Genomic DNA, 26,667 nt, shown 5'->3' on the forward strand with positions numbered 1-26,667 from the left:
TTATAGTTTTATTTCCTACCTATTCATTTTCATCTAAAACACTTGTTCCATGAAACAGCTTTTGCTGTCTGAAAAAGGAAAACAGGATATGCGGCCTCATCAAACCTGTCAATGAATGTTCATGGGCACAGAAAATAATATTCGTTAAATTCAAGGGAATATATTGCTACCTGAAGAAGTGGTAAAATCACTGTACATCTATGTGCATTATTAATATCACATTTATCATTCCATAAAAAGATTTCCAGTGTGTGCCAATAGTTATAAGAATCCCTGCCCTTCCATCTCCCAACCCAAGAGCCACATTCAAATACCTGCAAAGTGTGTCTGCTCACTTGGAAAGTAGGTCAAGTTACAAAAGCCCCTGGATAGTTGTGTAGACTTTAAGATCTTTGGAAAACTTAACGAGGCTTTGTAATTAGTAACAGAGGGAGGATTTATTAGTGAAGATAGGCAAGAATGCAGTGGTAAATCCAAATACAATGACTCAAAAGAATAAAATAAAAATATTTCTTTCTCATAAAACAATTCTTGGTGATTGGTTAGGCTGATGGGACCATTCTCTTCTATGTGGTTTTGCAAGAATCCTAGTTCCTTCTGTCTCACAGCTCAACTATCCCATAGGATATCATTTGCAATAGATTCAGTCATTGGATTGAGAAAAAGACAGCATGGAAGAGACATATTGGTTTCTTAAAAGCCTTGGTTTAGAAGTAACATATGTCAGTTCCATTCACTTTCTACTGGGAGGGACTAATAATATAATTACCCATAACTGCAAGGGAACTGGAAAATATAGTTCTTGCCTAAGTATTCAGTTTTAAGCTACGACTCTATATTATGGATAGGAGAAAAGATTTTGGTAGGTAGCTTCTTTTCTCTGCCACAGAAGTGTTTCTCTTCAATTGTTCTGGACATAAGAGGGTATTTTGCTTGTTTGTTTTATCTTATTGCTTGTTCATTTTTCTGGCCACCTAGGTATATATGAAGTTCACACAGGCTAAGTGACTTATACGAGCAACTATAGCTAGGAATAAATCTACAAGAAACAAAAGTCAGCACAGAGCTCAGATAAACAGAGGAAGGAATTGTAACTCAATATTCCATATCCACCTAGAAAAATAATAGAACATGAATTTCTGTGAGTAAGGTGAGTGGGCCTTAGAGTTTGAGATTAAGGTGGCATTCCCAGTGATGATATAATAAAATATTTTTTATTATTTTACTGTACATTTATAAAAGCCCATTATATTACTGTGTACTAGGAATATTGTTCTATATTGTGAATATTCTGAGAAATTCCATGAAAAGGGATATGCCCCAAGAAATCATGCATGAAATGAGTTATCTTCAGAAAGTAAATGCAAAATTTAGGTTAACATTGTTGCAATAAAGTATGACTAAATAAGATGATTTTAAAATTAGAAATGTTAATGTCCACCTGCTCTACTCTTCTAATCTTTTTTCTGTCAGCAGATATACTCATTAAGTTCATAGTAGATTATTTTTGAACAATAAACACTTTTATTTCATCAGCTAAGAAGAGATGAAGGAGGGTTTATTTGCATCTCTGGACCAGATTTTCCTCAGATGGGCACCAGCAATGTGTACAAAGCCATCCGCTCAGCCACACTGGCCAGGCCTCAATACCAAAAACTTTTCCTGCTGAGCTTCATCCTTCAGAAAATCGATGATCTTGGTTATTATTTTCTTTTCATTCTATTTTTTATTCTGGATTTTTTTTCACTTTAAATAAAATTTTAAAATCTTATCTTCCTCAAAGTTCATCTTGGTCCCTTTCTGAAGGAGTGAAGCCAATGGTAAGAGGGATTCTGACATCTACAGGTACAGTGTGCTGTTGATTACCATGATGCAGATCATACCCATGGTTCTAGTTTTGTACTGCCTTTGGAACCCCAAGATACCCACTCCAGGACCACAGTACTTTAATATATCCCTTCCATGGACTGTGTGCAGAAAAGACCCAACTTATATTTTCTGGAAGGCATCTCAGCACATACCTCAGTTTCTTGTGGTGGAGCTTTCTCTTGCCTCCCTCTTATGGTACCTAGGACACGTCCATTCTTCAGTTCTGGATGAAAAGAGAAATTTGATTAATAATGAAAGCTGTCTTTACTGTCATATGTCTATAAACTTGCACTTACTTAGAGTAAACCTAAAAGTTCACTAAGACATTTGTATTTTCCTATAAAAATTGATTTCAGGATATCATGGTCTGCAAGCATCTTCCAGGAAAATTGAAGGATGTGCTGTTTTTAGGAATAAATGGGAAATGTTTAAATCATAGAGTACTCTATGTGTATTTATTGTCATTTAAATGGCAATATATGGAACATCAATCTACATATAAATTCAAATTTTTATTTATGATATTTTACCCTTCCATATAAACCAAAATAGTCTGTGGCTGTTATTTTTTCTTCAAGGTCCAGTAGACCTAAGTGGTGAAGAATGTGGTCATTCCAATAGCTCAAGTTCAAACCCAAGTTCTGCTACTTACCTTCTATAGAGTTTGGGCATATTACTTTTCTCTTTTTTTTCAGATTCCCTATCTGTAAAATGCAGGTAACGATAAAAATAGCACATGACCCTTGGATCAAGTGAAATTAAATGTATTCCTACAAGGAATCCAAAAGTTTGCCATAAACATAGTAAACTTTATATATTATTATTCTTTGTTTATTTGCCTAACATTTGTATTAAAGTCAAAAGTACATAAGGAATTGTCACATTTGCTTAAAAAGCAAGAATATAAAACTGGTGTATATTTATAAAAACAGACATTACCAATACATAGTAATAAAATGTTCTTTCAAATTATTGGAGATCAACTCAACTTCCAGGTAGCTTTTGAAAGTAAAACATTACTAACGCAGATATAAAAATCCATCACTTTTCATCTTTACAGTGTTCAAAAGATAGTACAATTACAGGTATATGTGGGATCTGAGGCAATTAAACCAAGGATGAGGTGAAGAAAAAATGGTCCCTGTAAATAAAATCTAAAATAGCCATTTTATACATAGTAACAAGCAAGTAGGTATAATTATAGTAATAATATAGTCTATTATCCAGGCTCTAAGATTTCACATTTAACTAAAATTTTCTCATTTCTTCCATATTCTAACATTCAGCACTACCAGCTTTCAGTTATAAGAACTTTTTAAGAAAGAAACTTCCATTTAAAGATGATTTTTCTCTAATTAAGTAGACATTTTTGTCAGCTTTGTCTTGTTTCGTGGCTGAATGTGTATGAGATTCCCAGGATCACTAGACTTCTGAGAACAGAAGCCACCATAAGACTACAAATAAAATGAACAGAAACAAAGGAACTCAGATGAAATAGGTAAAGTGCAAAAAAAAGATGGGAATTTATTTTAAAAGTAATAGTCTGAAAATAGAATAAAATCTAAGATGCTATAAAAAGGAAAAATCAGAAAATTAAAGGAGCTCTTAGGAATTAAAAGTAAGATAAATTTAAAAAATCAAAACTTCAGTATAAGGTAGGAAAGTAGAAGGATAAAGATAATGAAGTTCCCTTGCAAGTAAAAGACAAGTAAAAAAGAGAATAGCAGGAGAGAAAATATAAGAAAATTGAGAATCAATATAGGAATTCAAACATGCACCTTATAGAAATTCCATAAAGAAAAGAAAAACTAAAAAAAAGATATCACAGAAATAATGTAACAGTTATCCCAGCATAAATTTGCATAAATTTCTATATGCATAAGTGCTCAGCATAATGGATGCAAAAAGTCCTCAGTATGGCATATAGCTGTTAAATTAAAAGTAGGGAGGGAGAGAGAAAGAGAGAGAAAGCTTTAATAGTGAGAAAAAAACGCAGGAGGGGTGATCACAAAAATTTTTGAACATAAGAATCCTAACAGCAACATTGAAAGCTAAAAGAAAATGGAAAAAATGTCTCAAAATTTTGAGGGACAATTAATTTCAATCGTGTGTTATATACTTAAATAGTTCATCAACTTTGACAGTGGAATAAAGAAATTTTTAGATAAGCAAGTCGCCAAAAATTTCACTCCTCTGACCTCTTTTTTAGGATGGTGAAACCTACAAAAACCAGTACTTAAACCTCGGAAAAGGAAAATTTCAGATTCTGAAAACAAAGCATTTGACAAAGGAAAATGGTAAGGAGATTCATCAGAATGAGATTCAAGGGAACTGGAGCATCCTTGCGTGCATAGTTGGCCCAGATTTGAGCAAGAAAACAAAAGGCTCACAAGGAGGGGGAAAAACGTGCATGTAGTGAACAGAGTATGAGGAGGGTTTTTAGTTTAGAGTACTGTATTGAGAGGCTATTTGAAACTCTTGGACAGTGTGAAGAATTAGCAATAGGTACATAGAGAAATGAACATATAAATGAGAGGTAATTGATTCTAGAAAAATGAAAACATTATAGAACTGAGCAAATGTAAATGTAAATATAGTGAATCACTTGACTCCAAGTAAATGATATTTATTTGGTCATAATATTATAAATGTTAAATATCAATTTAGCCAAAAACTGCAATATATTAGGCAGAAGCAGGGGACAGTGTTGTATTTGAGCTGATTAAACCATAATAGCAAGTCAAGAGATTATGCTCAGCGATGTTAAATAAAATAGCAAGGCAAGCATTACCATTAAAAAGTGGAATACCAGATAAAAAAATAAAATAATAATCTAATACAAAAATAATATAATAATCAGGACTTCAGTGTAGGTGGATAGTTCACTTACATCTTATTAGGATCTTTTTACTTTTTAAACTTGGTGCACGTTATTAGTTTTAAAATATGTATATATTTAAGATCATGTACATTTCTCCTTTATATCTGGCTTAAATAAAAGCAGACCTCCCATTCCTCATTGGTTCCAAGAAGGGCACTGTCAAACTTGCTTGCTATTCTGAGTCTTAGTTAATTATCCCCTCTATGGAATATGGAATAAGTGAACACTAGCAGATTCTCCAACTGTGGCTAAGAAAGCATGCAGAGAGCCATTGCCTTGACAGGAGGGATAAAGAATGAAGGAAAATCACATCCAAGTTGTCAGGGACCTGAATTAGAACTGGAACAGATTTTTGAAGTGTGAGCCAAGGAGCTTCGTGGATTTTTAGCCTGGGGTTGACAGAGCAGAGTGGCCAGTTCCCACTTATTCCATCAGTGCTTTCTGCTTATGGGCAGAGGAGAAAAAAAGATTGAACTTTTGACTATGAGTATTTTCTAAAATATATCTTGAAGTTTATATACTTTAGCAAAGGTCAGAAAACTATACCCTGTTGGCCAAATCTCACCGTCTGCCCATTTGTGTATGGCAATTTACACTGTCAAATGGTTGGAAAAAAAATTCAGAAAAAGAATATTTTGTAATACATGAAAACTATTTGAAATTCAAAGTTTAATGTCCACAGTTAAAACTGTATTGGAACACGGCCATTTCCAACCATTCACATATTGCTTCTAGCTGTTTTTGAACTCCAGCACACTTTGAGCCCTCGCCCAAGAGACGGTAAGGCCCACAAGGTCTAAAATATTGACTATCTGACCCTTTACAAAAAATGTTTGCTGACCCCTGTACTAAAAGAACATATATCTCATTAAGATGTTTAACTTTTTGATCTCTTCCATACATATTCCATGAAAGAAAGCTGAGCAATTCTGATGAACAGTGAAGTTGCTGAATAAGTTATGAAAATTAGTTGCAACAAGGCTTCTTAGTTTAAGCTCTCATTGTCATTTGATAAGTCTAATCAATAATGGGCAGTTAGATCTCACCCAGAACCAAGTATCATAGTTAGATTTTGGAGATAGTTCAAGCTTCACTCTTTCTAGACCAAATTAGCTACCTAGGAACTGCAGATTTGTGTGAACTAGCAGATTTAGAGTGCTCTTGTGGGCTGTGGTAAGGATCTTTGGTACTTGAAGAGGAGAAATTTGAGAACCAAGGTTATAAAAACTACCACTTTGTCAGTGTGGATGTCCTGTGCAATTGGTCATTGTACAATTAACTAGTTTGTATTAGTGTCTTCCAAGTGGAGAAAGTGACTTATTCAATTGATGACTCCAAATACGCAAACAGTAATTTAATTGGGGAAGAACCCCAGGAAATAGCAAAAAGATGATGTGAGCCATAGATACTCTGAACTTCTCAGTTACTTTTCCCCTGTCATGTGGGGGTCATTTGAAAGCCAGGGAGTCAGATAAGCTAAACTGAAGCAACATTGTGACAAAGTCCTCTTGGAGAGGAGTGAGGCTCATGGTTGAAGTTTAAAATGACTATACAAGTTTCTTTTTTATGTTCAATAATTTTGAGTGGGTCTTGATAAGAATCCTTTCAGATCAGCCCAACCTTTCAGTAGTCATATCACATCTTTTCAAAATATTAGACTTATTCATAACTCTAGCAAGTGCCCGCTTTTTCTTCATAGACATGCAAAGAAATGGAGGAGAACCCACCAGGAAATAGTTGCAGTCCTGCAGACAAAGGATGTACACCAAAACAGAAGTGAGCATATTAGAGGATGGCTGCTTGACAATTGTTGCTGGAAGCCTGAGTAAACAGTCTGTAATCTGCCTCCTCCCATGAACATCTGCTAGATGTTTCAAAACTAAGTTGTTCCTCAATAAACCCCAGGTAGTGCCTAGAAGAGGATGACTCAAATGAAATAACTACACAGCTAGCATGGCCTCCAGCAATTAAGCACACGGATCCCAGGCCTTTCTCTCCACCACCTCATTCTGTAGTTATAAATCTGGAGACTATGCCACTTAGAAAACAAATCTTCATAAGGAAAATACATGGTGTTTGACAGGAAGACAAACACATATGCACACCCACACACATATTGGTTTGTTAATTCATTCAACAAATGTTTTTTTTAATACCACTATGTACAAGGTAACATAATAATTTAGAAGTGAAGGCACATCAGTTGGGTACTATTATAATTGGAGAGGTACTGTTGGAACAGATGAGGAAGAAAATCTTTAGGCATTTTTTATAATTGTGGACTCAGCCTCCTCCAAGGCTGTCAGCTCTGGAACCTACATTTCCTGAGTGTAACTATACAAATTATGAAGTAAGAGAAAATGGAATTCAAGGAAAAAATATAGTAAAATTTAAATAATAAAACTTTAAAATTCTAAAGATAAGAAGACAAAGATCTTAATAATTATATTTATAGAATTATGAGCAGAAATTAATGGGGCAGAGTTATGAAAATATCCCATAGCAGGCAAAAAAGAAGATGCATTTTATATTTGTAGGGTAAATAAAGTTAATACACTCACAAAAATTACAATGATTACATTTTTTCAGATTTCTGTATACTTGTTATTATGAATCACTTTGATATTTAAAGGACAGAGTTGGTTTATGTATGTTTAACATCATATTATATTCCTATCAGTAACTGTGAGTTTCAAACAATTTTACATACATCTATATATCTATGTATTGTTCCACCAATACTCACAACTTCACTGTAGTTTGCTCCTGAAATCATTTTAAAGAAATCTCACATGTACTTTTAATTTTAATTGAAATTTATCTGAAATAAGTATTGTAATGTCAGATTTTTAAGGTTTTTATTTGCCTAAATCTGTTGATGTTTTTCTTAATTTTAACTTTATAGAGTCCTTTAGTTTTTGATGTGGGATGTGTAGTCAAACTTATTTTTGGTCTCCTAAAGTGAGTCTTTTTCCTCTTAAGAGATAAGTTTATCCTATACAATGTAAAATGTGTTTGTTTGACTTTTTTTTATGTTTCATGTCTCTGAATATTTTCTATGTATTTCCCATGTTACTAAATCTTACTTTCACCTTTTATAACTTAAGAGTTATAAAGTCAGTTTTCTATTAAGAGAACTGACATATATAAATAAGTTATAATTGTTTTTTAACTTTCCATGTCCAGAAATAAACATTAATAATTGGCATTCTTAAGTGAAATAGGAACACATATTTCATATTCTTTCTTCTCCAACTCATCCAAAATCATTCTTTTTTGGGGGGGGGGGTCATAGTCTTGGGCTTTATTTTCAGTCCAAAAATGTTAATTAATTTTTTATTAAAAATTATTGTGTTGTGAAACCATAAAATTGTAGATTATTTAAAATTGATTTTATTTCTAAATTCATTGACTTCTCTAAGTTGTTTCACCATTTTATGTTTTCATTATTGAGATATATACCTACTTATTGACTGGCGTAACTTTCCCAATTGACTTTTTAGGAATCAAAGGTATTCCTAAATTTTTATGCCTGTTTTCTTCAGTCACAAATACGACTTGCCTTAATATATAATTAATTAATCTCAATCTTTCCTTCCTCAGAAATCTGCAGGCTCTGGTCCTTTGAGTTCTGCATTTAATACCTCCATTAGAAGGTTGAAGAAAGGCATGATTTTATGTTTTGCTTTACAGGTGACCAGGTTCTTCTGAAATGATCTCTGAATTTTTAAAGATTCTTTCTAAAGTTTAAGTTTGGTAACTTTACCAAGTTTATTTTTCTATCTATCTGTCTACCTATCTATCTATCATCTATCTATCTATCTACTATTTATCTAACTATATCTATCTACCTATTTATTTCTCTATCATCTATCTACCCTTTTTTCTCTTTGCTTTTTGTTTTTCTCAGAAGAAGTTTAATACTCATGGTTTCATTCAAATTAGAAAAGGTTCCTTAAAATTTTGATTTGCTGTTTTTGTTGTTATTTCTCTTGGTCAGGAACACCAATAATCTCTATGTTTTCCACTGGTTATGCTCCTTAATTATAATTTTGTTTTTATGACTTTAATTAATTTGTATTTTTTTCTCAAACCTTTGAAAGATATTTCTCAGACAGGTTCTCAATGTGATCTGTTTTGGTGGTTCAATTCTGGTCTTTGCTGTTCCTGATCAGGTTCACAAATTGTGAAATAGCATTCCCATCTTAATTCCTTTCATAAATTCTCTTTTCATTGCATTATATTACTTTATCACTCCTTGTTTGAAAGAGTGGTACTTTTTTTGAGAATTCCTGAGAGGATGAGTCATTTTAGCCTGCAATTTCATTTTATTTCTGTTGCAATATATCCAACACATGTTATTCATCTCTATAGTGTCTGACATTTCCCTTTTCCCATTTTTTTCTGCACTTGAAAAAGAATTATGTAAGATTCATTTTTTTGTCTGTGTGTTCTCTTCAGTTTACTTATCTTCGAAGAGACGCAGTTCTTTCTGGGCCTAATCTTTTATCAAAACTATTCTGAGTGGAATTGCATTTATTTTTCTCTGTATTTATATGGGCGATTTTTGATAATTCTCATACATATTGTGTGTGGTCTCAGGGCTGATATTTTATATACTGTATTCAGTACTTGGAATGTTTTAGAATTGGGGGAAGAGGAAATTAGGGTGAAAAGAAAATGAACACCCTGGAACACTGTATTCTAGAATATGTAAATTTTATGCAATTCATAAATTTTATGAAATTTGCATACTGTAGTTCCCTTAAGCCCAAGGCACACTCTGTCCAATTGTGACAGCACTCTGAATATGACCTAACCTTCATTAGCACTTTTTTAATGGAATTTATTTTCTCACAAGGCCTGCGTCCTTGGTCAGAAGTTATTACCTTTATGCTCTCCTATAGACTGCAGTTTACAGATGATGTGAACATCAACAGAGTTCCCTGCCCTATTTTTGTTCCTTAGAAACCAGCAAAAAACAATGTGGAATCAATTTCAAGACAACGAGGAAGTTAAATACCAGTCATTTCTAGTTAATTACTCATTATTCCATTTTCAATAAAATATCACACAACTTATAGGCATTATGAAAATGTTATCCTTTTGTTTTAGTGTTAAGATTTCTTTCTCCCTATTACAGGTAAAATATAATGTGAACCCACAATGTTAAATAGAAGAGAAGATTTCTGTATTTTCTCTAACTAGACATATGCTTCAAAGTAGGGGAATTATTTCCTTTTATAACATTATGACTTGCCCTTTCATGACATTACAGTATCTGTTTTAGAAATGATTGAACATGGAGATCCAATCATACATCAATCACTTTTTTATTTGAAGTAGTTTTAGTAGTCAGACATCTCTTCATTATATGGTATTAATGTAAAGAGCAAACAAACATTTTTAAAAAGAAAGCTATTTTAAGAAATTGGAAATCATGTTATCCTAGCAAATTTTTACAATAAAATGAAATTTTCCTATTTAAAAATTTAAGATCTTTTATCAGTTAATTTTTTACTTTTATTTCCAAAGAAAGGAAATGAACAATCATCAGAAATATGGAGTATAAAGGGGTTGCTGTTTTTACATGTAACTGGAATAAATAAATTTTGGACCATGGATGGGAAAGGCAATGATTAAATAAGCAAACTATAATTTTTGATAGAGAAGCATCCTCGGAAGAGTAATAGAATAGAGATTGAGAAGCTAGTGGAGTTTCAGAAAGGAAACCTCTGAGGAGGTCACATTTTATCTGAGTTTGTCAGTAGATATTTAGTAGATTCACATCTTTGGTACAGGAGTGTCTGTGAAATGTAGTCTTTAATATACAGACTTTGTAAATCATTGAATCATCACAGTCGAGCAAATTATAAATGTACATATCAAACTTAATTTTCTTAAGTTTCATAGCCATTTGCATTACCACTTATGAAGGAAAATAAATTTGGGAGCTCGACTGAACTATAAAAGGAGATATTTAAAATCAATCAATCACAATCTTACTGTTTAATTTTGCTAATTTTGCTAAGGGTAGTTCCCATGATAGTCTTAAAAGGGAGGGAGATACCTTTGGGTATTGGCATGTACCTTTATCTCCTAACCCCTTTACCCCTCCCTTCTTTCTACCTGAAGTTAAAGATGGATCAGCCATCATGTGACTAGGAAGAACAAGCATTTGCCAAGGCAGGCTAAGCAGAAAGATTTATATGTAAATCTGAAAATACAGAGATATTTTGTGGAAATAAAGTAAAATGAAGTTTGTTTTCAGAGGCAAAAACAAGAGAATATTCCTCTGGTATGGTGAGTAGAATAATAGCTCCCCAAGATGTCCAAGTTCTGATCCCCAGAACCTGTGAATACTACATTACATGGCTAAAGGACTTTGCAGATTTGATTGTTAGGATCTTTGAGATCATCTTGGATTAGCTGGGTGGGCCTAGTCTAATCACCTGGGACTTTCCTAGCGATAGACAGAAGGAGATCTGACTGTGGAAAAGTAATCAGAGATGCAACATTGCTGGCTGTGAAGGTGGAGGAAAAGGGCTATGAGTCAAGGAATCCAATTGACTTACAGAAGCTAGAAAAGACAAGAAACCTGATTCTCCCCTAGAGCCCTCAGAAAGGAATGCAATCATGCCGACACCTTTTTTTGACCCCACTAAGACCTGCGACTGACTTGTGCCTTAGAGAAGTGTAAGATAATAAATTTGTGCCATTAGAAGCCAGTAAGTGTGTGGCAATTTTTTACAGCAGCTACAGAAAGCTAATACACCTGGTAAAACTTCCAAATGAAGAGCAGATGCAGTACTTCTGCTCAAACACAAAGAGAACTAAAAAAAGAAAGCGTCATCGTGTAGGCATTCCAGACATATGCCATTTCCATCTCCTGCTCTGTCCTCCACTATATTCTCCAGGAGGTTTGGAGGTAAGAAATCTGATATTCACACTTGTTGGGAAAAGAAGAAAATGGCAAGGCTAAATTCCATGCAGATGATTTCAGGGGAGAGGGGACATCTAGCTCGATAGGATCAGATGACATATATTTCATAGGGCTCTTCTTGGGACTGTCATAAATAGGTAATAGTTGGCTTATCTTGGAAGAAGAGACACATCCATGCAGTGAAATTGTTATAAACATTTGGCGCTGTGTTCCAGCACCTGCTCTTCTCTTCCATAAGATTTGTTACACAGCTGCAAAGATAGCTCATCTCCAGGCCTCATTCCTCCAAGGTAGGAAGCGAGATATGAGCCATGTTTTTCATGTCCATTTTGACAGGATGGTGTTTATTATGGCTTGTTCCCTACTGCTGATAACAGTAGAGTATCCTGCCCGCACTCTCTGCAGCTTGGGCCTGCTTCTAACCCATACTCCACCAAGCCACAAGATAGATGGATGTAGTGTGCTTCGAATTCTGGGCCACATCCTAATACTTTGCACTTTCATTTGTTATAGAAAAATTATGGGTTGATCTGAAATCCTTTTTATTTCATTTTTCTTATATTATATTGCAAATAGCAGATGCTGTTTAATGTTTATAATATAATAAATTTCTGAGTTTCCTTGTAAATAATATTTCCTTCTTTTTGCTTCTCTTTTGAAGTGAGTTGCAGGTAAGGGGATTTTTAAGAATGATTTTTAAAACCACCATCTTTTCCAGAAATTCAAGCAAGCTTGTCAAATTGTGCCTATAATAGAAAAAGCAATTCCTTCTGTACTGACAGTCGTGACTTCCCAAATTATCCGAACCTCTCACCAGTTCTGTAGGGAAAGGTGAAAATATCTGGACCAATGGATATTCAGAAATCATTAAGGAATATGTAACTGGGTCAACATGATAACCACGGTGAACAAAAATTTAGGTGGGAAAATAAAATGTGAAGGACAATGAAATGACACAAATGTCACATGTCTTTTTTATGATGTATCTAAAAGGTTGACCAAGATTCAGATGACCTCTTATATGCATAATTACATAATCAAAATTAAATTTTTGTTATTTTCATGCTTCCTAACATTTTACTTTTAGTCACACTAAAAGCATGTAAGTTAATAAATTTTAGATATTTTGTAAATGTAAAAAGTACTCTAAAACATTATGCTGGGAATAAGATTATGCTGCATGTGCCTATAGATAAATATGAAGCATCGCCTGTACTATACCTTGCAAAGCTTCTGAAATGGATGTTATCATTGCCCCTGACACAAGCAACTTAATAAAATTCCAATATAGGTTCAAGTGAAATAAACATTGTACAAAAAAAAAAAAGAAAAAAAGAAAAAAAGAACTGTCTAAAACAATAGCTGCATTTCTAAAAACAGAAGATTATTGTCATCAGGTTTCACTGGTGATTAACGCTGAACAAGTTGTGGGGAGCATGTCTGTTTCAAATCCCACCCTGGTGTAGAGAATTTGACACCAGATGGTTTCATACTAACAAGGAATTTACAATTTGTGGGTTAATTGTTTCATTATAAAAGTACACTAGTGAAGTAAATAAGAAATACATTTCCATGGCATACAGCTAAAGACACAACTGGAGAATAAAAGCTTCAGTAATGGCTGACATGTGAGGGAAAAGGCACTGCACTGTTTTATTTAAATAACTGCTTTTTGCTTTTGTTATTTTCCTCTTTGGATTTTTTTTCAAATTATAATCACTACCACCATAATTTAAATACATATAAAATATTAATAAAATAATGCACTATTTTATTAAACTTACCCTCTTCCCCATTTTAAGTCTCATCAATTTTACTTTTTGACATGTATTGAACAGTTATCCTGTGTTGTGCCTATTTGACGACACCGTAAATATTAGGCATTGCATTTGACGACGATGACAGAGACGAGAATCTGACTTCAAGTATTTTAAAAACATGCTGAAGATTTTTGTTATAATTACTTTTTATAAAAAAGTGCATAAATTACAGGAAGTAGAACCCTTAATGAAAGGCTAGGAGAGACTTTCTCGAATTTGTTTTGTTTCAGGACACTTCTGTACTCTTAAAATTTGTTGAGGACCACAAATAATTTTGTATTATGGTTTGTAGCTTAATATTTAGTGCATGAGAAATTAACACAGAGATTTAAAAATATTGATCGATTCATTTTTAAAAAGCAACATTAACACAATATATACTAACCTAAATAACATAACTTGCAAAGGCCACTGTTTAATAAAATTAATCATTTTTTTGCTGCTTCAACAATAACAATTCTTTTCTCCCTCTGATTGTGTGGAGGTGAATAAGACTGGTAGTACAATTTGGTCTTCACTACTTGGTTTGTATGAAGGCACTAGCAGTTTTACCCACTATTGCTTCTGCACTATGAAACAAAATGTCAGAACAGTAAATAAAGCAAATACCAGTGTAGTATCATTGTGGAAATAGTTTTACCTCAAAGATCTCCTGAAAGCATCTTGGGCACGCCAAGTGTACTTGGTCCAACTCTTGAGAACTGTTGTGCTACAGGAAATGAGATCTGAGCTCTAGCCTTGGTTCCATGTTCTATTTCCCAAGGTTATTGGGAAAATAAAATGTGAAGTTAACTAATGTTATATTAATTGCAAATGATTATATAAATGCAAGTTAGCAGTGGTGGTAGTAATAATACTGATTAGTTATTATGGATGACTGTATTGACTTGACACATGAAAGTTCTCTGTATTATGATTGTAATAAAATCTTAAAACTAATTGGTTTTGGTAAATGTGCCAGATTTCCATTACAGTTTCTATTTTTTCAATAAATTTGGAACACCTTATCATGTTTTGGAATTATGCAAGCATATGAGCACTTTCTCCTCAAAGGAGACCCCCAAAATGTTCTTCTACTGCTTCCTTTGCATGCTGGTCACAGGCACATGATCTAGGTTTAACCAATCAGATTTACTCAGGTAAAGATTTAGTTCAAACTTGAGCTTCTTGGGGAAGGCACCTCCATGTTAATCAACTTCGTCAACAAAGGTAACTGTAGAAGCTTGTGGATCATGAAGAACTCATTGGTCGCATCATGAGGTTCCTGAAGAAGCAGCAGTGGTGTGAATGCTGACAGCATCACAGATTGCAAATCAAGTTAAAATCCTGGTAGCAGTACACCCCGCGGACCTGTGGTGGTCCTGGTTGCGGTGGTGATTTCTTCAAGCAGATCTGCCTGTGGTTCTCGACATTGTTTCTGAACGTTTACACTTAAACATTTTCTGGCAGTCATTCCGAAGATATTTTGAACTCCCCAATATTCTTTTAAATTATTTTATACTTAATTATCTAAAATCAAATTCCTCTTTCAACAAAGTATCCTGTCTGAAACATAATGCTTTGTGTTGGGTCATTCTTGTATTAGCTGTACTCTGAGAAACATTTCACACAAAATGTCTCTTTAGTGATAATAAAACCTTATAATCAACACAAAGAAATGCTCATATCTTACTACTTTCTGTGGCCAAGTTTCATGGGCCCAAGTCATAAAAAATAAAATTGCTTTCAAGGTATATTATTTTTTAAGTTGTATTAAATACAGCATGCTTGCTTCATTTGATACTTTGATCTTATCTGTCAAGAGACTCTCCTAAGCCTCAATGTAATATTTAAATGTACGTTGGATAAAATGCATTTCATAGTTGAGGTTTGCCTGGTCTCATAGGAGGAATTCTGCTTAAAATTTAAAGGCTGATGGGAACTCCATGAAAGCTACAGGAACTCCTGTGGTTTATTTGTTTGCTGATTTAGGAGTTTTCAAAAAAATGAAAATATATAAATAATTGATAAATAGTACTACAGTTTGTGCCAGGCATCGGCTTGCTGTACTTAGAAGGTATTTATTGGACAGAGACTGACAAGCGCTTCATTAAAGAAAGTCTCCTCAGTACTCAGAGATTATTGTTCAAAGGTATGAGCCTGCAGTTTTAATCAGGTTGAGCCTTGTTCTTTTTAAATTCTCTTTGTGCATAGCATTTATTAATTCATTTTTTATTGATCTAACAAATTGCATTAGAGCACTTTCTATGTGTCTGAAATCAGAGTCCTTGTTATTTTGGAAACTGTGGGAAAGAGGTTCCCACTCCCACTTATTGAATTGCTAAATCTTCCCTCTCATTCCTTTCCAATTTCCTGTCTTTGGGGAAATCGGAGGGTGCTTTGAAGTATAATTTTGAACCAGTGTCAAGTTTTGTTAAGAGCATCTTTGTTCTAATCACATGTTGTTTTTTGGGGGTAGGAGTAATAAAATAGTTTGGAATTAAAGTGAGTGGGCTTAAATCTCACACACAGTTCATAGATATTCCTTCACTACATTCATAAAGTTGTATCAATAAGAGGCAGTATGAAATAAAAAAATAATTGAATAAGGTCTTGAGAGCTGAAGTTATATAAGTATTAATTATTTTTATTACTAGTAAATTCCTTTGAGGGATTGTTATTTAAATAAAATAGCAAAGTTGCAATGATACATTCTAAATCCACCAGTGATGAAGCTTATTTGTCAGAGTATGTGCCTTACTGGAACTCTGGACAGGATTTTGAGCCTCATTTTACCTAGTATAAGAAAGAAAACTCTGTAACTCCTTAAAAGTACAACCAAAAAAGAGGGATTTTCTCTACTTTCTTCCTGTGTGTGTGTGTGTGTGTGTGTGTCTGTCACCTGTGTGAAAGATGACAGAAGCAGATAAAGCTACTGGAGTTTTCTAAAAATAAAATGTACTGCAGAAAAGCTCTGTGATTTTACTGGGAGTGCCAAAATATCAGTGCATCAGTAGGCAAGGGGATAAAAAGGGTATAAAAATTTCATTTCCTTAAACTCCACACTTTCCTGGAACAATGTAAAGAAGAGAGCAGTACTGCCAAATAAGACCTAAACTTGAAATGCCAAAGTCTCTCGAAAGCAGTTTCTCAAAGATGATATTTTAGGGCGAAAGATTGGCAAACCTTCACTTCCTAGTGTTTCTTTATCTTATTTATGTGACTGCTAAAGCTGAAAATAATAATTTGGAAATTGGATTCAAACATAAGAAAGTAGGGTATTTTAATTTGAAATATCAGACCCAAGTCACCTTGTGTTTTTCTCCTTAAACCTGCTTTTAGGCATCTGTCAGTTTATACATTCTAATTCAAACCTGTTCCTCTATACAGTCATCATCAGCTCAGCAGAACAACTCCCTCTTTATCACAGGAATTCCAGGAGCATTTATTTGTGGCAATTCTCACATGGCTGCTTTATAGAGCCCTGAATAACTAGAATAACGGTTTGGAGTCTAGGCCTCGCTTTGTCAGGAAGAATTAGCAGAATGCTGGACAGCTCTTTACAGAATTTAATCTGAGATAAAGAATGTGACCAATAATTAGAACTTAAATCCTTTCCAACACGTTCTCTTTCTTGATATTACATTTAACTCAATAGCTGTACCTTGTGGCTCTTCTTCAACCTCACTATTTAGTCTCATCCAGCTATTGTATCCTCCATCTCAGTGCTTCCTAGTCTTTTTCTTTAGGAGTCAGGGAATTATGTGCCTGATCAGGCAGGTTTCCCCTGGAGAAAGACTACTGCCATTGGAGAAAGATATGTCAGTGGTAACTTGCAACAGCTATGATACATTGGTCAAGTAACTCGAATTCTTCATGCCGACGTGATCTGCAGATCAAAGCTTTCACTAAATCATGAGAGTGTGGTGCATGTGTGTGTGTGTTTCTGTGTATACATATATAACATAAATATAAAAATTTGCATGTAAAAATTCCATAATGTACACATAATATACACAATTTTATGTATGTATACATAAAATTTTAATTTTATGGGTTCTAGGGCACACAATAACCATGTGTGTAAAGTTTAATTAATTTCCAAATAATTAAAAATGGTTTTCATATTTGTGGTATTAATTGTTCACTACCCCCGAATCTCTCATGTTTGACAGTTAGATGAGCCATCCCCTTCTGATACACACCCTAAGAAAAACTTCTCATAGTGTTTGACACTGCACTGTAATACTTGGTTCACTGTCTGCCTTCCCACTAGATATAGAGTTTTGAGGTCAGAGTCTACATCATTTATTTCTATTGTCTTGCAACTAGAATTTAACCTGATATATATACAGATGCCAAAGTTTAATAAAAGTAATGATTTTGCTATACATTTTGCTTAGGTATTAGTTTGCTAATTATAGCAATGAGAGAAAGAGAGACAAAGAGAGAGAGAGAACAAACAAATCCCTCTAGAGATTTATTTTGAAATAAAATTTTGACTTATTATTAAGGTTTTCCCGGTATTTGTCTTTTATTTAGGGTATCATCAGAATTTTTTTTTTACTGAAAGGAGATAATCTGTGATATGTGTTTACCCTGTACAACATTTAGTAGAGTCAGCAGGAATCAGGCATATGAGACCTCACACTGAGACTTTATCATTTCTTTTTCTCACTCAAGGGGGAGTTCAAATAAGACAGGCTACCTTTGTGGACATTTAATCATCAGTCACACTTCCTTTACATTTTCAGAATAAAACCAATTCTGTTAAATAATTTTTATCCCAATTATAAAACTCAACTGACCCTGCTCAACATAAATTATGAGTATCTCTAACTGTGGAAATCTCCAAAAATAGGTTCACCATTGCTTTCCCTCTCTACCTCCAGTTATTCTGTTTCCAGTTGCCTTCTGAACATCCCTGTGAATTTTTACATTTGAACAACTAATTGTACATATTTTAAAAAGAAAAAAACCTTCCCTCCCAGATCAGCTATGTTTCTTCTCTTTTATCCATGCGTCTTAATGCCAACTCTGTTCTCTTCACTCCACATGTTCCCCTCCCAAGCCCCACATCAATTGTTCTGGCTTAAGGCCATCTCTGAGTGACCTTTACTTCTCTTTGTCTTGATCACCCCTCTCTAGGCCAACAGTTGCCAGGTACCTCCTTTCTGGATAAAAATCATTATAATTACTTTTCTCTTCATTACCTCTGCCAGTGTTCTTGCACAAGATCTAATTATATTCTTAAAATATTGAATTAATATATGTTAATTCTGAAGAAATTAGTCATTTTACTTTAAAAATTCATTGCAGTGAAAGGCTTGCCTTTTCTAATATATAGTTATAATTAACATCTAGAATTTTATTGTTATACCTGAACACTCCTCCATTTTTGAGTTCTCTATGTTTTAAAAATAACAATATTAATAACTTGAGTATCAACATTATTAATGCCATCATGATTGACTGTAAAATGCCTTTAGACCCATTTTTTTTTCCTTTTCTATTTTATCAGCAGAAATTGTACAAATAAAATCCTGAATGAACCTCAACATGTATAAGAGATGAAGCCCTGAAAAATGGAGTAGAAGATACAGAGACTGCACTGCTATGATCTCCCTCCCTTGTTCCACAGGAAGGTGCCTACTGAGGGACCACCATAAAACATTCGGGCTCCGAGGAATACGTTTCAGAAACTGTTGTAAAAAACTGACATTTCACTAAAAGAGTTTTGGGTAACCTATAAAACTATTTAGAGATTACGTAGAAACTATTTGGAAACTAGCTAAAACAGTCAATTGTTATTTGTAGCAGTTAAGTTCTATAAATTACCCACAAACACTGAATTGGCAAATACTGAACCATTGCTCCTAGGGGAAATACAAGCTTGGTTCCTGTGAGCATCTGGTCACAATATTTTCATCAACCAGTCAAACATAACCTTATTTCATGTGTGCTTCTGTTCAAAGACAACTTTTTAAATACACAGTTGACACTTGAACAACATGGATTTGAACTGTGTGGGTCCATTTATATGCACAGTTTTTTTTCAATAGTAAACACTACAGTAATTGGCTTTTGAAATAGTAAATACTACTACTGTAAATACTACTATTTACTATTGTAAATCCTATATGATCTATGGTTGGTTGAGTCCTTGGATACAGAACCATGGATTTGGAGGGTCAACTAAAAGTTATATGTGGATTTTTTACTGCACTGAGTGTGGGTGTTTCTAGCCTCTGCTTTGGTCAAGGGTCAGCCATATATTGTTGGCTCATTAACACTGAACTCACAGCCAACAGCACTTTAACTCAGGGCTGAACAAATCTTATTTAACACATGCATTTTCTTTGTAAGGAACATCACAGCATTTTCAAGCTTTAGAACACTAGTTAGCACATCAGCTCTATGCTTGGGGGGACATTTTATACAACGAAATCACCTAAAAAAAGTACAAAGATGAAAAAAATGTAAATGTCGCTCAAAATAGACCATGAAAAGGACCCTTATTTACTATGAGAGCTAACAAAAGAAGGCAGAGGCTCATTTTGTTCAACTTCAACAGGGACTCAAATTTTTCACTGATATTGTGCATGTTCTCAAATGATGGAGAAAGAACCATGATTACTGATTTGGGGGTTCCAAATATATTTTGGTGAGTAGGCAAATTTGTAAATACAAATTCATGAATAATAAAGATAGACTGTAGTCAATTTCTTGTAACAGGAATGAAAGACAACATAATCGATGCTGACATATCTTCAACGTGACTCCACCTTAATGAATATTATCCAGCTCCTTAAGAGGATGCAAAGATAGCCATTTGCAGAGGAAGTAGAAAAAAATTTCTTGCATGCTCTCACTAGCATTACCTTGAAGTTTTTCCTTTAACTAATATTGTTTAACAACATAGAATTAAATATGTTTTTTGAAAAAAATGAGAAATACAAAAAATTAATTCATGATAACCTGTAATCCAGAAATTAGAAAAATCAATGATAGAAACTTTATTCTACTTGCTAATTTAAGGCTATTATAAAATTTGGATAATTTTTTTTTCACCAAACTTCATGAACAGAACAACTTTCCAAAACATAAGAACTTTAAAACAGAATTTTTGGTAGCTACACTGTATTGCCTAATATGAATAAACATTATATTTAACTAGTCAACTACTTGTGGATATTTAAATGCTTCCTATGTTTTGCTGTTTCAAAGGGCTGTGATGAGCAATCTTGAAGCCAGATGTTTACTGTATTTTGTCTCTAGGATGCAGTCCTACAGGTAGAATTCATGCTATATCAATCAAGCTCCCATCAGTAAAACAAAATTCATGCCAAGTGTTTCTATTACAAATCTACTTTCAATAACCTATTTGAAAGACAAATGGAGGGAGATCAACTCGGGTGCTTTGCGATGACCTAAAGGGGTGGGATAGGGAGGGTGGGAGGGAGGGAGGCTCAAGAGGCAGGGGAAATGGGGATATATGTATGTATATGGCTGATTCACTTTGTTGTACAACAGAAATTAACACAGCATTGTGAAGCAATTATACTCTAATAAAGATGTATAAAAAAAAAAGACAAATCGAACAGTGAAGCAACTCAGAAATTAGCAACATCTTGAAGCTGCTACCCACCAGAGTTTAAAGGATAAAAGAAGAGATAGTATGGCTGCCACCCAAGAACTGAGGCTGGCTGCTGGGTACCAGTTAGAATCACCACCTGACCAACACAATGGTGATCTGAAGCCACAGATATTTTCAGCCAGATACACTTGCTACTCTCTTTGTCTGCCTGCAATCTCCCATCAATGTTTCTCTTTGGTTCAACCTCCCTGAGTGAAGTCAGGGAAGAATGAGGGACTAGATTGACCAGAAAACAGGTGAGTGACTTCACACCGCTTCAAAAGTTTTGAAAAACCTGAAGGATTTTTATATTATGCATTTAATCTTATTACAGAATTACTCAAATGAATAGTTAAACCAATTCATAAAATCCCTTAAGTAGTGTAAGAGAGTCCATTGCTCCATACACTTACATTAATTGTAAATATTACTTTGTGATTTAATTTCCAAATTGGTGGACAAAAAGCCAATCTCATTTTTATTTTCATATTTGTTTGTGATTACTATTGTAGTTTAATACTTTCTCTAATTTTTTTAGACTATTATCTCTCCTAGTAAAGTCTTTCTAGTTATCTTCATATGGGCCCTGAAAATTATTGTTAAATTTGTTCTTAGATTGCTGTTATGAGTAGGAAATTGCATTTCATTTCTATTTTCTAGAGACTTATTATTTTTAATTATATTTTTAATTTGAAGAACATCAGACCTTCATAAAATTTGCAAAAATATTTCAAATAGCTTTTATAATTCCTTTACCTAAGTTCACATATTTTTCCTATATTTCACCTATACTTTGCACATTTACTTTATTATTTTTTTCTGAAAAAATTAGCAAGTAATTTGCAGAGATCAGGCACTGTTTTCTTGAATTCTTGTGCATGCTTTTCCTAATAATAAGGACATTCTGATACATAGCTGCAGAACAATGATCAAATTCAGGAAATTTAACATTGTTTAAAACTATCCAGATTAAAATCATGCTCATTTTAAAATACTGTCTTTTATAGCACCCCATTTTTTTCCATTCAGAATCATGCATTTTATTTGGTTGGAATGTCCTTCAAGACAACAATGTTTGTGAAGTGGAGAGGCCACTGCTTTGTAATATATCCCTCAATTTCTCTTTATCTCATTTCTCATGATTATAATTTCATTTTATTTTAATTTTGCAGCATGCTCAAACATACAGGAATATTTAATGATAGTATAAAGAACTTCTTTCCTGAACTATTAGAGAATAAATTATCCACATGATGCCCTATTACCACCCAATACTTGAGTGTGGAGTTTTCATAACAAAGATATTCTCCTATAGAACCACAATACAGAAATCAAAATCAGTAAATTAATATTAATACATCTCTACCATCTAATCTTCAGAATATATTCATTTTTTGCTAATTGTGATTACAGAAACAGATCCAGTTCAGAATACTGTGTTGCATTTTATTGTTTGTTTGTTTTATTCTCTATCTGAAATAATTCCTCAATCTTTCTTTGACTTTCAGGACCTTGACATTTTCAAGGGTTAATGGTCAAATATTTCACATAATGTCCTTCATTTGGATTTTTCTGATGTTCTTATGATTAAATACAGCAGAAGTGGTGATGGTGTGTTTTCTTTGTGTTCTATCAGGTGGCACATCAAATATGACCCATATCTGGTGATGGGCACTTTGACTACGTGATTAGGGAGGTGTTAGGTTTCTATACTATGTAAATATCAAATATCACTTTATTCATTAATTTATTTATATTAGTGTGGGCTCATGGATTCCCATTTATCAACAGATTATAATTGGTAACTATTATTAGTTATTTTGCTGCCCATTTTCTCCCAGATTTGGCTGACAGTGGGAACACCTTTATGTTAGCTTCTGTGCCTTTTTGATTTGCTCCCGTCATTCTCATCTAACCCCTGAAGACCTTCAGAGCAAAAATTGAAAACACAAGTTAGAAAAGGAAATAGCCTCATTACCTGAAATCCTGAAATACAACACCTGGCAGAACATTTTGAAAGGCCTTTAGGAAAAAAAAAAAAGACACAACCCAAACCCAAAGTAAACTATGACTCTGAAGATCAAACATTCAGGTGGCCCACTTCCTATCCACCTGTTGGCAATGGTACTTGTAGAAACTATAAGGGACACTGTAAAAAAAACTTAGTCCCATTTTACAAAAGGAAAATCAAGACACAGGAAAAGCCATTAATTCAGATCAAGGAAAGTTCTCCAAGGAAGGAAAAAGCATCCAATATCAAACTTTATCCTTGAACACTCAAGGTGAATTAACTAAATGTAGAAAGTCAATCCCATTAATTCCTAGAGGATATGAGCACTACTCTTTCTACATTAATCAACTTTAATCAACTTCTTCCTAAGAGTACACATACCATACAGGAGGTAGGTATTTCAAATAACCCACAGATTTTTATCTATCTCCAAGACCTTAACTTTAAATCTTGGTCATTAACTGAAAAAAAAAAAAAAAAAAAGTCCTCCTGTTCTGTTATTCCACCCCTGCAAACTTAATGAGGAAAGACTTTGTAAATGGAGTTGCAGTGTTAAATGCATATTAGGGAGAAATTTTTTTCAAAATTCCAAAGGACACCTCTAAACATGATTAAGTTGTGTATGCTCTGATGTATACCTTAGCCTTCTCCATTATATTTGATGCAAACTCCAGATAAAGATTTAATACCATACCCGACACTCTATGGGCTAAAAATCCCATTGACTTAGGAAAAATAATTGGAGCAGAACATTTTAATGTTCAGACTTATTCTACCAAACCATTACACAAAATTTCCCAATATCCCTTAAAGCCAGAAGCAAAAGAAGAACTCAAACCTATAGTTGGCGGGTTTATATCTAAAGACTTTCTAACACTCTGCACAGACCCATATAACCTCTCCCATCCTACCAGTAAAGAAATCAAATGGACAAAGATATATATAAATTTGTTCAAGACCTCTGAGTCATCAACAAAATTGCTATCCCTCATGTCACAGTAGAATCTAACCCAAATCCATCCTGTCATCAACTCTTCCTGGGGATTCACTATACTGGATCTTTGACCTTTCTTCAATGTGACTCAAATTAGGACAGTCAACATGTTTTGCCTTCACCTGGGGAGGATAGAAATATACCTGAACAGTCATGCTTCCAGGAATTCACTGAAGCCCTCTCTTATTTTTCCAAGATCCTCAATCAAGATTTAAAAGATTTAAATTATATTTTTGATTGAGTTCTGATTTTACATATATACACATACATATATACATATATATATATATATATATATATACACATATACACATAAAATCTCCTACTTTATTTAGAAACAAAGTGACCTGAAAAATCATTTACTTGCCCTGAGCCTTGGAAGAAAGTTACATAAATCACAATTTTGCTGAAACAGTTTATTATTTAGGAAATTATCTACCTAAAGAAAGAAGACTAATCTCTCCTGTTAATTTAAATACTATCCAAACTTATTAGAGACTCCTCACAAAATGACATTTGACAGGATTTCTAAGTTTAACTGAGTATTTCAGACAATGGGTATCAAATTTTTCTGAGATTGGGGCACTTCTTTATGAAATGACTAAGTCCTTAGTAAGAATTTCCTGGGAGCCCAAACATGGCTTACCCTCTCATATGGGAGCCCAAACATGGCCCAGTTCACTCTCTCAGGGACACATCATATATCCTCTTATGAATTAATAACTGGAAGACCCATGTGTTTAGGGATTTCACTTCCAATACTAGACTCTGCCCTGCTGAATGCAGACATGGTAAAAAATTGCAAGTGACTTATATACTATTCCCAGTTATATCACCAACAGGTTGCCTTCCCACATACTCTTAAGTACTTATGATGAAGTACTTTGAAGATCATGATCTTCAAAGAGGAGATTTTGTTTATTTGAAGAAACATCCAAGAAAATCTGATGGAACCTCATTAGAAGGTACTTTATCAGGTACCGTTAACAGATAGAGCAATGAATTTCCGAGGAGCCAATCCTTGGGTTCATATTTCACAATTAATGAAGCAATTCAGAATTCCATGCAATAGAAAGGCCAATCTAATAGGTGACCTCAAACTTAAGATTCTCAGGGATCCTCTAAAAGCAGCCAATCTTTAGAAGTAGATAACTGACCCAAGACTTGGAAAAAGCTGTTGACCTTGGATAGTAGACAGACTCTATCAAAGACACAAGACGAAAAATTCTATCTAATTCCTGTTTTTGTTTTTCATCTGCTTTCTTATGATCACTCTTCTCTATATTTTCTATAGCCCTTGATATTTGTCCACTCCTAACATCCTTTTCCTCCTTTCTTCCCTCTTTAATAATTAGGTCAGAAAATGCCCCTTCTAGTAGCATCGTTAGACTTCCCAAAGAGTAGTCACTGTCTTCATCTTACTCACTGCTTTATATGCTATCCATAGTTATACCTCCATGATAAAAACCTCTGCACTTCCAGTCCTATCAAACAAGACTATAGGAAACTACAGCCAACGGTGGTCCCACTTGCACCTCCATGGACAAATGATCTCAAACAAATTATCCCTTGATATCTCTAGTATCTCCCTCTTCCAGAAAAAAGAACAAATCATTACAATCTGTTGATCAGAATCCAAGTAATTCTAAATTTTAATTCAACAACTTTCATAGGATGATGGATAAATTACCTTCTATCTGGAAGAAACTATTCGAGATCCAAATATGTAACACTGCTAATCTAAAGTCCTGGATCAAACCTTGTGTATTAACTCCTTTTTCCTGGATTCCCATGTGCCCCTGCCAGAAACTACTTCCTTTGCAGTCAGGCTGCAGAGTCTTGTTTGCCTCAGCATAACACCTAATACACTTTAGGAATAGTATTTGAGACCCTTCTGTGTATAGAGACACAAATTTTATAAATCACCTATACTGGAAATTCTGACTCACAAGATAGCTCCAAAATGAGTCCACTCTTGATTATTCAGGTACAAAACTTGGAGGAATTATTGACTCATTATTTATACAAATAATAAGAGAAGTGTTTCCAAGGATAGATTATAAGACACTTGTCACTAACTCCGGCAGAAGTTATTACTGACACCACCTCTTTCTTGGATGGAATACAAATCAGTATCATGGCCACAAGTAGTGACAGACAATGCATTCCTCTAGATATCTGTTGGCTAGGCATGATGATATCCACGCAATTGCTAATAATTCTTACATCAGTGAAACAAGCATGTTAGAAAAGGGTATACATTGCCTTAAGGAAAAAGCTATTTGACCCTCTTAAGTTTTATACTCAGGGCCTATGTAACATATAGTCTTGGCCTGGATTGGGCAACTGGGCTCCTCTTTCCAAACTATCTTACAGATTCCTACAATGGTGTCTCCTTCTCTTAAATCAGTTTCTGATTCACCTCACTGAGCTGCCTCCCCAATTCTGCTTGAACTTCTAGATCCTATTCCAGGTGCTTGCTTACCTGTGGGCATTCTTCTAATCAACCTTGGGCCTCAAACAGCTAGCTCCAG

This window comes from Eubalaena glacialis, chromosome 4 (assembly GCF_028564815.1).
Source record: "Eubalaena glacialis isolate mEubGla1 chromosome 4, mEubGla1.1.hap2.+ XY, whole genome shotgun sequence".
NCBI lineage: Eukaryota > Metazoa > Chordata > Mammalia > Artiodactyla > Balaenidae > Eubalaena > Eubalaena glacialis.